The sequence below is a fragment of the Natrix helvetica genome, assembly GCF_964273705.1.
Source record: "Natrix helvetica genome assembly, chromosome: 4".
NCBI lineage: Eukaryota > Metazoa > Chordata > Lepidosauria > Squamata > Natricidae > Natrix > Natrix helvetica.
The window spans coordinates 68,744,712-68,760,385 of NC_138550.1; the positions used below are offsets into that span (position 1 = coordinate 68,744,712).

At 41.6% G+C, this 15,674-nt stretch overlaps 1 protein-coding gene across 9 annotated transcripts in view; it reads right to left on the bottom strand.

The window, feature by feature from the left end:
* Positions 1-13,785, bottom strand: part of LOC309390762 (E3 ubiquitin-protein ligase MARCHF8-like) — a 71,094-nt gene extending 57,309 nt beyond the window's left edge. For 4 of the 9 annotated variants that reach the window (XM_081950469.1, XM_081950468.1, XM_081950476.1 and 1 more), the window contains exon 1: positions 10,399-10,538. The gene's annotated coding sequence lies outside the window, so the exon portion shown is untranslated. Of the gene's footprint in view, positions 1-9,625; positions 10,350-10,398 lie in introns of those variants that run through there. The other 5 variants (XM_081950474.1, XM_081950471.1, XM_081950470.1 and 2 more) reach the window with 5 other exon arrangements.
* Between the last annotated feature and the right edge of the window lie 1,889 nt (positions 13,786-15,674).

Genomic DNA, 15,674 nt, shown 5'->3' on the forward strand with positions numbered 1-15,674 from the left:
ATGATCAGAGCAATATATTCGAGTCAAAGGGCAAAAATAATACTAAACGGGGAAGCAACAGAAGACTTACCCAAAGGGGTAAGACAGGGATGCCCACTATCCCCTTTGTTATTTATCCTCTCACTAGAGAAATTGATATCACAAATCAGGCAAAATAAGGACATAAAGGGACTGAAAATTAGAACACAGGAATATAAAGTGCAGGCCTTTGCAGACGATCTTGCATTTATCATAGAGGAACCCCTAGAAACTGGATTAAAACTATTACAGGATATAAACCAATTCAGTAAAGTGGCAGGGCTTAAAATAAATAAAGAAAAAACTAAAATACTAACTAAGAATTTAACCAAAAGACAAAATGAAGAACTGGAAGAGAAACTGGGAATTTCGAGGGCCAAGAAAATTAAATATTTGGGAATATGGCAATCGGCAAAATGTATTACAATAAAAGAAGATAATTACAACAAACTGCTACGACAGAAACAAAAAGATTTGGACAATTGGACTAAACTACAGATATCACTAATTGGCAGAATCTCAACAATCAAAATGAATATACTACCCAAATTACTCTATCCTTTTCAAACAATACCGATTAGAGAAAATTTTTTTCAAACAACTAAATAAAATGGTATCCAAATTTATTTGGTCAGGGGAAAAAACGTGTATCAAATACAAACTTCTACAAGATAGTAGAAACAGAGGCGGTTTTGGACTCCCAGATTGGGAGCTACATTACCAGGCGGCAGCCCTAACATGGTTAAAAGACTGGATCCAATTAAAAAATAAAAGAATCCTTATGCTAGAAGGACACGATCTCCAACTAGGCTGGCACGGCTTCCTCTGGGAGGGAAAAACTAAATCCCATTCCTACTATTAAAGACATATATTAAGGGATGCTTTGTTTAGGGTCTGGGAAAAAATAAAAAAAAACCACTACCTGAAAATCCCAAGCTGGTTATCAACCATGGAGGCAATGACATATCCATATACTATAGACCTTAGTAAAATGGTAAGATATGCAGACCTCTTAGATGAAAAAGGAGAACTAAAATCAGTACAAAATCTGAAAGGACAGGGAATAAATATGGAATGGTGGCCCTACCTGCAAATTAAAACAAGATTTAAAAAAGATCGGGAACAATACGGAATATATGAGACACAAGTGGAATTAGATAAAATATTACTAGGAACGGGAGGAAAAATGATCACTAGATTATATAATTTTCTTTTAAAATATAAAATAGAGGAAGAGACGGTAAAGGAGACAATGATTAGCTGGGGAAGAAATTTTGGGCACAATATAGTGTTAGAAAAATGGGATAAACTGTGGGAAAGAAATTATAAATTTACGAAGGCAGCAGCTTACAAAGAAAATCTCTATAAAATGTTTTATAGATGGCATTTGCCTCCAGCGAGATTGGCCAAAATGTACCCAAATCTATCCCCTAATTGTTGGAGATGCAATCACAAGCCTGGAACATTTTATCACATGTGGTGGACGTGCCACATCACAAGGAAGTACTGGTGCAAAATTTGAAAGTGGTTAGAAGAAATTACTGAGCGAAAAATAGAACTCAAATCAGAAGCATTATTATTAGGACTACTGGATCAAAAAATGGACATTCTCAATACATAATCATACACATACTCACTGCAGCCAGGATTGCCTTCGCATAAAATTGGAAAAAAATTAATACTCTCTCAGATGAAACTACAATCAGGAAAATACTTGCATGTACAGAAATGGACAAAATGACAATAGAATTAAAAGAAAGAGAAGAATCGGACTTCTATAAAGTATGGAATAAAATGTACAAATGGCTAGAAATCAGAAGCCAAAACAAGAAATAGAGAATACAAATAAATTGAGATATAAATAATGAATATTACTATAATAACACTATAAGTGTTAATATTATGCTTGTTACATCATAGGACAAGGTTATAGTAATAGGAAGGCAATGCAGAAAGGAGAATTATAAAAGCTAAGCAGGAAAGCCAAAATTGAAAGCTGTAAAATTACTCTATATTGTTATGTATGCTCCGTGTATTGTTTTGTTTTATTGTGGTTTTTTCTTGTGTCTATTTTACTGTTTTTAAAGATTAAAACATTCAATAAAAATTAATTTTAAAAAAAGCAGCTTTCCCCCAGTCACTCACGGTCTTCGGGAGATAATTTCAGCTGCCGGTAGACCTTTCTGGCCCCTTTACAAGCCCGGTGGCTGCCGGCAGCACCACGCAGCACAGCGCACGATCCTCGTTGTCCCGCGCCACTCCGGGCCTCGCTCTGGGTCCGCAGGGCCTTTCTGCAGCCACCGCCGTAGAAGGGATGGCCCCCCAGGATGGCAGGGATAAGATCGAAGCTCCGTAGCAGCTTTTGCCTCAGCCCATGCGGCCCGCTGAAACACGAGGCCCAAAATGGCCACCGGAATGGCGTCCTGCCTCTAATAGCAACAAACAACTTGTAAAATCCTTACTGGCGGCCGGAGCGAGCCACACCAAGGGGAGGCTTCCAGGAAGCAGATGGAGGCAAAAGGGGGAAGGCAGGGAGAAGGAATTTGCAGAATAGCACTGGATTGTGTTTGGGCATCACTGGAACCAAAAGCAACTCGTCCGTCTTCGGCCAGACAGAGTTGAAACTGGGAACCAGAAGCAAGGAGCACAGAAGAGTGGCTTCTGTTTTAACTCTGTCTCGAGGCCAATTGGACATCATAATACCCAATCCTGGCTAAACCTGCAAATTCCTCCAGAAAAGAAACTTCTACACAAAAATTCCCAGATGGAGATCAACCATGGAAGCAATTATCTACCCCAATGTAATAGATTTGAATAGGATATTGGTATATAAGGAGTTTTTGGATGGGCAAGGAAAACTTAAAACAAATTAGGAGTTAAAATTACAGGGAATTGAATTAGGCTGGTGGCCGTACCTACAAATTCAAACAAGATACAAAAAGGATTTAGAACAGTACTGATTTCAAAATGAATAACAAGAATTGGACAAAATAGTAACAAGAACAGAAGAAAAAATGATTACAAAAACATACAATAGTCTCTTAAAATTCAAAATGGAGGAGGAAACCGTGAAGGAAACAATGATAATTTGGGCTAAAATCTTCTGGTACAATATTGAATTGAAGCACTGGGAAAAATTATGGGGGAAAAAATATAAATTAACAATGTTGGCATCCTTTAATGAAAACATCTACAAAATGTTTTATAGGTGGCATTTACCCCCGGCGAGATTGGCCAAAATGTTCCCAAATAGATCTTCACTGTTGGAAATGTAACCACCAACAGGAGACCTTCTATCATATGTGGTGGACATGTCCGAAAGCCAAAGAATTCTGGATAAAAATTTAAAAATGGTTAGAAGAAATAATAGAAAAAAAAATAACATGAACCCTGAGCTGTTTCTTCTAGGAATAATAATAATGAAAAAGTATATCCAATATATAATGCTTCATATAATCACTGCTGCCAGAATCTCATTTGACCAAAGTTGGAAACAAAAACCCATTCTCTCAAATGCAGAAATCATAAAAAAAAGATGCTAGAATGCTCAGAAATGGACAAACTAACGATGGACCTAAGAGATAGAGAGGAAACAGAGTACTTACAAGATATGGAAAAGGTGGTATAACTGGCTTGAAAAGAGATGTAAAATCAATGCATAAGGAACACATAGCAAACATAGCAAGCGATGGCATATACTTAGAAAGCAATAGAGATGGAAATATTGTAAATAGATGTATATATTGTAAAAATGAGAAAGTATGAAACAAAGAAGAATATATATAAGATAATAGAGTGGAAAATGGAAAACCTGAAATCAGAAAAAATAAATACCGATAATAGAAAGTTGTAAAAGTGTAATTGTAATTTTAATGTTTGGAAAATGTCAAATAATATATATATATATATATAAAACTGCTCAGTCAATCCACTTTATCTGTTTTTATATATAGTATTATTAATCCCACCTTTTTATATATAACTCGATAGCAATGGGGTCCTATAGGGAATTTTCAATGCAAGTAAAGGACACTGTGAAATCAGGTCCCAAATTTTCTGATCTACCAGGAAATATTTTCAGAATTAGAGCTTTGTTCCACTCTGTGAGCCAGATGTCGACCAATGCAACAGCACATCCCATTTATTCTCCTCAGAAACTGTTTGTTGTGTAGCTCACCACAAACTTTTGATATATAAGGGAGATAAAAGAAGATGGGTCTCTTCAATCTCTCACTGGTTTGTCATAGTTAACAGACAACTACCATGTTTTCCCGAAAATACGACAGGGTCTTATATTTTTTTGACCTACGAAATATGGCTTTGGGCTTATTAAAGGGGGGGGGGCTTATTGTTTTTGGGTTGCCAGGCGGCTGCTCCCTTGCGACTGCATGGCTGGAGAGGGGGGTTGCGCGAGCGGCTTTTCCGCTCCCCGCTCGTGCAACTTGCAGGCTCATGATGCCCTTGGCTAACTCTACAGTACTTGCAGAGCCAGGGCATCTCCGCTGGTTGTGGGCTGCAGAGCGTACAACCATAGAGCGTACTCCCATCCATCCTCCGTTGCAGCTTCCAAAGCACGGAGGTAGGATACCGCTCTGGGAGTACACTCTATGGTTATACGCTTCCATAGAGCGTACTTCCAGAACGGCATCCATCTTCTGTGCTTTGAAAGCTGGGAAAAAAAAAAAAAAGCGGCAGGCGGCGCCAGCAGCGGAGATGCCCTGGCTCTGCAGGTACTGTAGAGTTAGCCAAGGGCATCATGAGCCTGCGAGTCGTGTGAGCAGGGAGCGGAAAAGCCGCTCGCGCAACCCCGCTCTCCAGCCATGCAGAGCCCCATTCACTCACCTAGGGGCATTCCAAAGGCGCCGAGCTGTGGGAGGCGGAGGGCGGCAAACAGGCGCTCACGTTGCTTGGTGCCTTCTGGGTACTGGTAGATTGGTCAGCAGGACTGTGCCCGGCTGGAAAGGGGGGTTGCCGGGTGGCTGCTCACGAATGTGGTCACCTAATGGCTGCTGTGTTGCTGCTGCGACAGCGCAACACAGCCATTCGACCCTGAGGCTGTGGCTGGCTCTTCGGGAGCCCACTCACAAGAGAGCAGCTGCCCGGCAACCCCCCCTCTTCAGCTGGGCACAGAGCCGCTGACCGACCTAGCATTACCCTGAAAGCACCAAGCAACGCGAGCGCCTTTGTCCCCCACCTCGTTCCCGCGGCTTGGTGCCTTCGGGATACCATTAGGTCAGCGAGCGGTGCTCTGCCTGGCTGGAGGGAGGGATTGTCCAGGGACTTATTTTTTGGGGTGGGCTTATATTTTTGCCCACACAAAAAATGTGGCAAGGCTTTAGTTTCAGGACAGGTCGTATTTTCAGGGAAACACGGTATGTTTCCCAAAAATAGAAAAGGGAACAACGGGATCAGCTATATTGGACTTATTTCTCACTAACAGAGATGAAATGATAGGAGGTGTTGAAGTTACAGGAACCTTGGGGGAATGATCATGCAATATTGGAATTCAACTTTATGCAAGCACAAGCAATAGAAAGAACAAAGTCAAACTGGAGTCTTGAACTTTAAGAGAGCCAATTTCAATAAAGTTAGAGAGAGCTTAGGAAGGATTCCATGGATGAGAATCCTGAAGGGGAAAATCAAGAAACTTGGGAAATTTTGAAAAGTGAGATTATAAAAGCCCAGTCTACCACAATACCAATGAAGAAGAAAAATAACAGCTCTCAAAAGAAAACCAGCATGACTGCATAAAGACCTCTCTGATAAATTGAAAGACAAAAAAGACAAGTATAAAAAGTGGAAAGAGGGGCACATAACTAATATCAGCAAGTAGCCCAAGCCTGCAAAGATGAAATAAGCAAAGCTAAGGCTCATAATGAACAAAGGCTTGCAACAAAAGTAAAAAATAACAAAAAAAGCTTCTTCCAATATGTTAAAAACAAGAAAAAAATCAAGAAAACAATTGGTCCATTGCTGGGAGAAAGTGGCAAGAAAGTGACAAACAACAGGGAGAAAGCAGAACTACTCAACTCATTTTTCCATCAGACAAAGGGAAAAACACTCCAACCTATCAAACCAGCACCACAAAAACAGATTAGGAACACAAGTTAAAATAGGGAAGAAAACGTGAGCATCTGTCCACCCTAGTCGAGTTCAAATCACAAGGACCAGATGGATTAACCCCAAAGTTTTGAAGGAACTGGCAGACGAGATTTCAGAACCACTGAACGTTATCATTCAAAGATCCTGGAGCAGCAGGGAACTGCCGGAGGACTGTAAAAGACCTGATGTAGTTCCCATCTTCAAAAAAGGAAAAAAAATAGATCCAGGAACCTACAGACCTATCAGTCTGACCTCAATTCCAGGGAAGATTCTGGAAAAGATAATCAAGCAACAAATCAGTGAACACCTAGAAGCAAACAAAGTAATAACCAAAAGCCAAGATGGGTTTGTCAAAAACATATCATGCCAGACTAATCTTATTGCATTCTTTGACAAAGTGACAAAATTAGTGGACAAGAGGAATGCTGTGGATATAATTTACTTGGACTTCAGTAAGGCATTTGATAAAGTATACCATAACCTACTACTTGATGAAATGTGGATTAAACAGCATCACCACCAGATGAATTTGTAACTTGCTGACCAACCACACTCGACATGTAGTCCTCAATGGAATTGTGTCTACATTGAGGGAAGTATGCAGTGGGGTACCCCAAGACTCTGTTTTAGGCCCAGTATTCTTCAACATCTTCATCGATGATTTGGACGAGGGGATAGATGAACTCATCAAATTTGTAGATAACACCAAGTTAGCAAGAATAGCCAACACTCCAGTTGGTTAAACTCCGGTTTAAGATACAGAAGGATCTTGACAGACTTGAACATTGGGGCGCTATCTAATAAAATATAATTCAATGGTAAAAAAGTAAGGTCCTACATTTAGGCAAGAAAAACAAAATGCACAGGTACAGTATATGTGGTATCTTCCTCAATAATAGTAACTATGAGAGGGATGTTGGAATCAGAGTGGACAATCATTTAAATATGAACCAGCAGTGCACTGCAGCTGCTAAAAAAGCCATCACAGTTCTAGACTGCATAAACAGAGGGATATGAAGTGTTATTATCACTTTATAATGCCTTGGTAAGGCCACACTTGGAATACTGCATTCAGTTTTGGTCGCCCCGATGTAAAAAAGATGTTGAGACTCTAGAAAGAGTACAGAGAAGAGCAACAAAGATGATTAGGGTACTGGAGGCTAAAACCAAGAACGGTTGCAGAAACTGGGTATGTCTAGTTTGATGAAAAGAAGGGGTGACATGATAGCAATGTTCCAATATCTCAGGGGCTGCCACAAAGAAAAGGGAGTCAAGCTATTCTCCAAAGCAAAGGGCAGGACGAGAAGAAATGGGAAGAAACTAATTAAGGAGAGAAGAAACTTAGAACTAAGGAGAAATTTCCTGACAGAACAATTGATCAGTGGAACAACTTGCCTCCAGAAGTTGTAAATGCTCCAACACTGGAAGTTTTTAAGAAGAGATTGGATAACTATTTGTCTGAAACGGTATAAGGCAGTGGTGGCGAACCTTTTTTGGCTCACGTGCCATAGGTGGGGGGAGTGCAGGGGGGTCGTTTGCAGGTGTGCTGCACCCATAATGTAAGGCACGATCCCCCCAGTGCGCATGCGCGCACTACAGGCGTGACCCCCCCCCATTTTTGCATGCTTTTTTCACCCTCCCCATGCTCCAGAGGCTTTATAGGAGCATGGGGAGGGCGAAAACAGCCTCCCCCCCCCAGAAGCCCTCCAGAGGCTTCACAGACCTTCAGGAGGCTTCCCTGAAGCCTCCAAAGCAGTCAAAATGACCCTTGGAGAAAACCGGAAGTCACTTCCAGTTTGCTCGGAGGGTCGTTTTAAGCGCTCCGAAGGCTTCAGGGACCTTCAGGAGGCTTCTCTGAAGCCTCAAGAGCAGTCAAAACAACGTTCTGAGCAAACAGGAAGTCCATTCTTGAATTCCCGGTTTGCCCGTAGGGCCGTTTTTTTGCGTTCCGGAGGCTTCAGGGAAGCTCATGAAGCCTCCGGAAGGCCTCCTGACAAATGGCTCTGCGTGCTACCTGTGGCATGCGTGCCATAGGTTCGCCATCACTGGTATAAGGTTTCCTGCCTAAGCAGGGGGTTAGACTAGAACAGTGATGGCGAACCTATGGCACACGTGCCACAGGTGGCATGCAGAACCATGTGTCAGGGCACGCAAGGCACTGCCTTGTGAGATGGCCAGCGCGCATGTGCGCGCTGGCCAGCTGAGTTCACCCTTTTTTAAAGCCATTTCCCCCTCCCCAGGTTCCAGAGGCTTTATAGGAGCCTGGGGAGGGCGAAAAGAGCCTCCCCCGTCCCCCCGGAGGCCCTCCGGAGGCTTCATGAGCTTCCCTGATGCCTTCGGAGCACTCAAAACGACCCTCCGAACAAACCAGAAGTCACTTCTGGTTTGCTCGGAGGGTCGTTCTGAGCGCTCCGAAGGCCTCAGGGACCATCCGGAGGCTTCCCTGACGCCTCCGGAGTGCGTCCGGAGGGGCGGGGGATGCTGTTTTCGCCCTCCCTAGGCTCCTATAAAGCCTCTGGAGCCTGGGGTGGGCAAAAAAAGCATGTAAAAATGGGGGGGTCCCGCCTGTATTATGGGTGCAGCACGCTCGCACACGACCCCCCTGCGCTCCCCCCACTTATGGCATGCGAGCCAGAAAAGGTTCGCCATCTCTGGACTAGAAGATCTCCAAGATCCCTTTGAATTCTGTTATTCCAAAATGTTAACTGGTCTTTTTTTCTTTTCAACATGTATGTGTAATAGGACTGAATCCATTTCAGCTCAGAAAAGAGATGGGATAATTGCTCCTTACAAACAATACGCATCCATAATAGACAGCTCTCAAGTTTAGATGTTTTTAAATACAGAGATACAATCTACATGGAAATTAACATTCTTGTCAACTAGACCTAAATAAGGTACAAGAATGTTGGGCTGATGGGACGGGACTGCAACATTTCAGTTTGCAGTGAGTACAGAGATACTTCAAATATTTTTTCTTATGAAGAAAAAACAAATCTGCAGGAGCAAAAAAGGAGCTAAGATTGTGGTGCCAATGGAATACAGACAGATATGTAGATAATAGTTGGTACGCAATAGATAGCACTCCCTTGTAAGAAAGAGATGAAAAGTAGCCAACAAAGGAGCTGTGCCATTTCCCAATTTTTTTCAATACACCTTCCCCCTTATTTGCCCTCTTCCAGTCATCTTGTACCTTCTGTGAAAAAAACATATTGGCCTAGGTGCAGGACCTTACTTAACATATATAACATTTCCATAACATTTATAATGTTCATAATATTTCTATAATATAAACAAAAATATTATGTTCAATTCAAATCAATGGCTATAAGCAAATGCAATTTTCTCAAGGTTAATTCATATTGATATTTTGCATTTGTTTACTAATGTTTTAATATTCAGATAGCATTTTAAAATTCTGCCATTGGAAATTATTCATATTTCTCATTCTGACATTTTCATGCTAATTTAAAGAAAATCTGCTTAACGAGATCATTTTACTTACAATGCTGGAGTCCAAGTGAAAAGAAGAATGTTAGCCCCTGGGACAAAAACCATTGTTCACCCTAGTAGTATTACTAGAGTATATCACAAAATATAACAGCTACTTCAGACCAAATAACATCCAGTGGGACATGAACCATTGACTTTAGAAATACATAAACAACACTCAAGCTAAAACAATTGTTCCCAAACATGCAAAGGAAACTCTGGAGATGCAAGGATAGGTTCCAAGAGTAGAATAAGGGCCCTGCTAAGATCTTTCTGTCTTATGCACACATATTAGATATATATTAAGACTTATGATTATGATTTAGTATACATAACTAGATTTTGTTGGCTAGACCGAAAATCCATTTAGACCGGTTTGTATTTCTTTGGTGTTTACCATATGCCGAAAAGTTCAAAATTTAATTATTTTTCTACTATGATTCCAAATCTTGGAAGAAACATTTTCCGGTTCTTCGCTGTGAAAGAAACAGAAGCTACTGCTCCCTGTGCTAACTTTCTAATACTGATTATTCTTCCTGGAGTAGCAAACGTTCCGTTCAAGCAAGATCATTCCGGAGCGGTTTAGAAGATAGACTTCAGCAACAGAGAGACTCCTTCCAAAGATCCCAGTGATAATGCTATTTGCCGAGTACACACAAACTGCTCCCACTGTTCTTTTTAGCACCGGGGTGGAGGGGTGGTGGCGGCGTCGCTACTTTCTTTGCCCACTGTCTCCCTGTCGCCCTCCCGCAGCTCCTCCCAATAATTCCCTTCCCCCAGGCTTACCCTGTAATTACATAAGGTCTTGGGGAGTTGTAAATAACATGACACATGGCCAGGAGCGAGAGGTGGAAAACAGACGAACGCCGCCCCCCACTACCGCTCCCCCTAACCAGAACGTGCGGCCACCTGTGGAATCCCAGGAGTACAGCAGTTCGCAACGGAAGAGAAGGAAGGCACCACCTCTTTGGGCGTCACTGGGTCCTGATTTGTCCATCAGACACAGGAAATTGATCATTGTTCTACTTCCGTCGCTATCCTGAAGCCGGGAGTCGTAGGAAGAGTCTCTCTTTATTTTGTTTTCCGAAGCGGAAATGAAAGCGGAAGGCCTTTGGAACGTTGCTTGAGATTCATTTGGACAGTGGAGCTCATGCTCAAAATTGCAGACAATGACGCTTTTCTTCAAAGACATGAGAAGCTGCCCCAGTACAGTATTCCAGGAGCTTCTTCAGACAGAATTGCCTGGTTGCCGAGAGTGTTTTGCGTCACAATGCGGTGCTTTTTGTTGCAGAGAAGAACGGAGAAAGCGTTTGCCGAAATGGAGGTTGAAGTTTATGATGCCATCAAGAAGACTGCTGGAAACAGCGTTATACAGTACGATCAAATGTTTTATTGTTCCTATCTCTGAAGGAATTCAAGTAGAAAAGAGGAAAAATAACGGGCCGCACTTGTGGACCCAAGGAGCACATACAGTCATAGAACATATCTCTCCAAGATGATAAAAATCGTACCTTTAAATGCAAAATTCAAGATAGAAAGAAGAATGATTAACTGACTGTTAATTGCTCCTGAATGATTTATTGTGACTGTTTTTGAGAGATGGTACGTTGTATCTGATTGGAGTATATGTCTCTGAGGAGTACTTGGGAGCATATAAGGCACACAATTTTAAAAGAGTGAGTCACAAAGTGAATGGGCAGAGCAGGCAAACAGGAATTTTGGCAAGGGAGGTGGAGAATGAAAGAAACACGTTCCCACTCACTGCACCTTACTTTTTTTTCTCTCTCTCTCTTTTCACCTTTTTCAATTAATCCAAATTAGTCTTCATCCAGAGAAGTAATGCTTGTCAGCCTCACAATTTCTTAGATTTTTAAGATGATAATATCTTTACTCCGGGGACTGGAGTAAAGGCACTGTACCAGGACATATTGATAATGAAGAAATGATTGTGTCAACTTCAAAACAGACCTACTGTATGCTGCCACAGCCATCTTTTCGTTTCTCAGGGGATGGAGAGGTTTGTAATGTCAGACCAGACAATTACAGATCATCCTGTGGGAACTGTTCTCATGTTGTTTTTAATTGGTTTTCAGATTCAAACACTACAAGAACAGCTGCTGAATGGCACTAATGCCCAGCTAGCTCATTTGCAGCAAGAAAATTGCATTCTCAGATATGCTTTAAACCAAGCAACAAGCCAGACTAAAAGCAAGCAAATGGGAAATATTACTTTGAAATTTTGAGCTGTCAAAGGAGATAAATTTAACTTTATAAATGTCTTTTTAAATATGACTTTGTAAGAAAACTTCATAACAAACTGAAAACCATTTTAATTAACTACTGTGCCATAAAATGCATGTAAGAGAACAGGGAAAAATAGGAATGGTAATTCTGTTTTTCCGGAGAGTACAGGATGGCTTCCTGTGTAAGGTATATAGCTAATTAAATCTTTTTGACTCATGTAGAACTATGCAATTTAGGTGAATTATGTAGTTCATACATGCTGCTTATTGTGAAGTGGATTGTGTTAATATTAAGCATTAATTTCTTCGATTGAATTTTGCCCTAAAAATATTCAGATAATATAATTTAAATATTTATTCCTGATTTAGTGATGCATAAATAATCTGGAATCAAAACTGCATGTTTCAAGTAATATTACTAAATCTTGAGGCAGTACTTGGCCTATAATCATTCCATCTGAAGTTACAATGGTGCTGAATGATTAGTAGTTACAACCAGTCTGGAATTCCACCCATCCCAGTTTCCCAGAGGCTATGAGATTGCAGTTTGGGTGCTTGACAACCATTTCATACTTAGAACTGGTTGTAGAGTGCTGAAATCATGTGATCCTTTTCTACTGGCTTCCTCAGAAAGTCAATAGAGAAGCTGTCAGGGAAGGTTGCAAGTTGCTGGGCTAAGTCTCCTGCACACTGCCCCCCTCCAGCCCTTTTGTGCTCATGCTGTGCCAGCCACTCATACATTTTCATGCACTTTCTCCAACCCATACTGTAACCCCGCACATGCTTACTCACAGCGCACCCTCCCCTACCTATGCCATAGTTCTCACACAGTCCTTTGCATACTTGTGCACCTACATTCATACAAACTCACAGGAGATTCTGAGACCAAGACCTGTTGACAAATAGAGTAGAATTTTTTGATTAGACACACAATAAGGAATTTGTTTCTGGTGCGGTAGCTCTCAATGTATATACAATAATGATATATCACTTTTATTCATTAATGAATAAAAAGTCCGAAGCACAGCTGAAAAGGATGATAGTTTGGCGTTATTTAAATAAATACACTCTCGTAGAAATGTGGAGGGAAAAGAATCCATACATTGCCCATGGCTTATTGCCTCCGTTTCACTGCAATGCTAATGTTGCACATCATCTTCTTTCACCAACCCCAATAACATGCCTCAACTGAATTAGACTTAACTTGAGACACCAGAGAGAGAAGGCATGACTTGATTTAGTGATGTATTAACTTATTCAAGTAATAACAGCTTCAAATTACTGAATACAAATATAAATGTTGGAAGAAATGTCCTTCTGGGTTCGGCTCCAAGTGGGGAAAAAGACACTGGAGACATGGAGGCTGCTTGGAAAGGTGGTTTTAAAGGTGGACAGGACCACATGGCTTGAGCCCTGAAAAGAAAAGGTGATCACATGTTTCAATGTTGGTGGAGAAAAAGAGAAGGGCGGAAGAGAAGCTGAGTCCCTGGTTTTATGCCCTCTGTGGTCTTTCATCTTGATCTTGTATTCTGATTGGTTGTCAGACTCCCATGGGGCCATGCAGGGGCAACTCTCTAGGCTGCATTTTGAATCCAGGTTTGGTTGAGTTATCAGATGCCATGTGGTGAGTTGGGTAAAGGGCCAATATTATCATGCCTTAATCCCATCCCCCTGGAGCTGAAGGGGAGAACTCTTTATTATGTAAAGGGACTGGCTTTGCCTTCTTTGTCACTATGTTTATTTGGTTTGCCAGGTGTGCCTACCTTCTGAGTTATACGGCAGAATGAACTGTCTCTTATCAGCAATGATTTACTGCGCATGTCATTACATTCCATACCTTCTTCCCTTTCTTCCTTTGTCTGTATGCTAAGGCAAATGGGGGTTCTGCCAAGATGTAATCAATTATCTTAGTAAGTTTGTATTTTTACTTTCTTTACAATTAAAATGTTTTTCTTAGATCATGCCTCGGGTTTATTTTTGCTTACTTCAAAAGTATACTTCAAGGTTTGCCAAGATCCATACATTAATTTCTAGGGCGGAATTCGCACCCTGATATATGGTAACAGAGGATGGTTAATCTATGGCTTTTCCTTGCTAGTTATTTTTTTGAAGATAAATGTCTAGGCTAATTAAGACAGAATGATTTATCTAGCGACCGAGGTACGCTGATTTAAATTGCTTCTAAGATGCCTAAGAAAAAAACCCAAAAGAACTTTCTGCAAGGCATTCCGATGGCTTTAGTCTCTCCGATGAAGAAAAGAAAAGTATTTTACAAAGATTTACAACTCTTGATGCAACCGGACCGGGTGAAAAATCTGCTGTGGGACACAGATCTCAAGAAGATAGGGCTGCTTCTGAAGATGACGTATTCCGACTGAGGTCAATGTTCTGACCCCCCCTTCCTCCTTCGCCCACACAGAACATGCTCCGCAACAATACAAGGGAACAGGGTTTATTTTACAAACAGACAGACAGTTCCGTGGCAGTAAACCACCACGACAAAGCTCACAATGACAAGACACGAAAGCAGCTATCCAGCTGGCTATGTTTCAAAACCAAGACTTTTGCAGAAGTCCTTTGTTGACTGCTGCAAAGGGCGTATGCACAGTCAACCCTTTTATAGCCTGGAGAGGAATCTCCTGATCAACAGCTGAGAGCCCTTACCGCCGATAATTACGCCCACGCTCCTTGCGTCTATGGGTGCGGCAATAACAAGCGTCCAGGAACTCCCTGTTCAGCTCTGACTCACTGTCTCGTGACTCCTCCCCACTGCTCCAAGGCATGGCATTGGGAGCCCCCCTCCTCTGGCTCTCACCACTGCTCCATGCCTCAGGCACCTCCTTGTGGCCGACCAGACTCTCCGATCCCTGCTCAGAGTCGGAACCCTGTCCAGGGTCCTCCACCTCCTCTTGAGCCGACTCATAGGGACCCTCACTCTCGGAGTCTGGTGGCAGCTGCAACGGCTCCTGCTGGGCCACAACAGGTCAGTAACATATCCTAATTATGCATGCTCCCAAACACTTAGAGATTTTGAAACGCTTGGTGCCAGGCCAAAGCTTTCACAGCCGGAGAAATTTCACTTCCACACAGAGGGAGAAATGTATAATTCTCTCTGAAGCTCTGAGCAAGCTATGAAAAGCTATCGTGATCACATAGAATTTTTTGAACATGAGTTATTTCAAGCCCAAAAGGTTTATTTCATGCTCAAGTCAGAGAAGAGGGATTTTCATGCTTTTCAAATTTCTGAAAATGCCATCTTGCCTTCTTCCCCAAAGCCTAAGACACACCCCCTGGAGGATATTTGTTAGTGGTACTAGTGCGATTAAGCACTAGCAATGAACCCCAGGTCGAGGTTATAACAGAGCAACCCTGTAAAGTATACGCAGCGTGCGATATATAAAGCAACCACACTGAATAATGGATAGTAAAGTAACAAAAATAAACTTTACTTTCTGAAGAATATAGCAAAATCCATAAACACAGCCAAAAAGTCATACACAGAGAAAAACAGTCCAATAACTTACACACAGTAAGTAGTAGCAACAGTAATAACAGTTAGACAGCAGTTATCATACGTCAGGCAAGAGAGAGAGAGAGAGAACATCAGCTGCAATTTATATGCTGTAATCTACTAATTAGTAGATCTCCTCTCTTAAAGATATATAACATGCCTTGTGCAATATATTGTCTACCCAACTTGTTGGTTACACCCTAACATTCTCCCCTTTGGGTAGATCAATATATCCACTCACAATGTAAGATGATAACCTTCACATGATGAGGTATGTTTCACTGAACTTTGTGCCTTAGTGAAGTTGT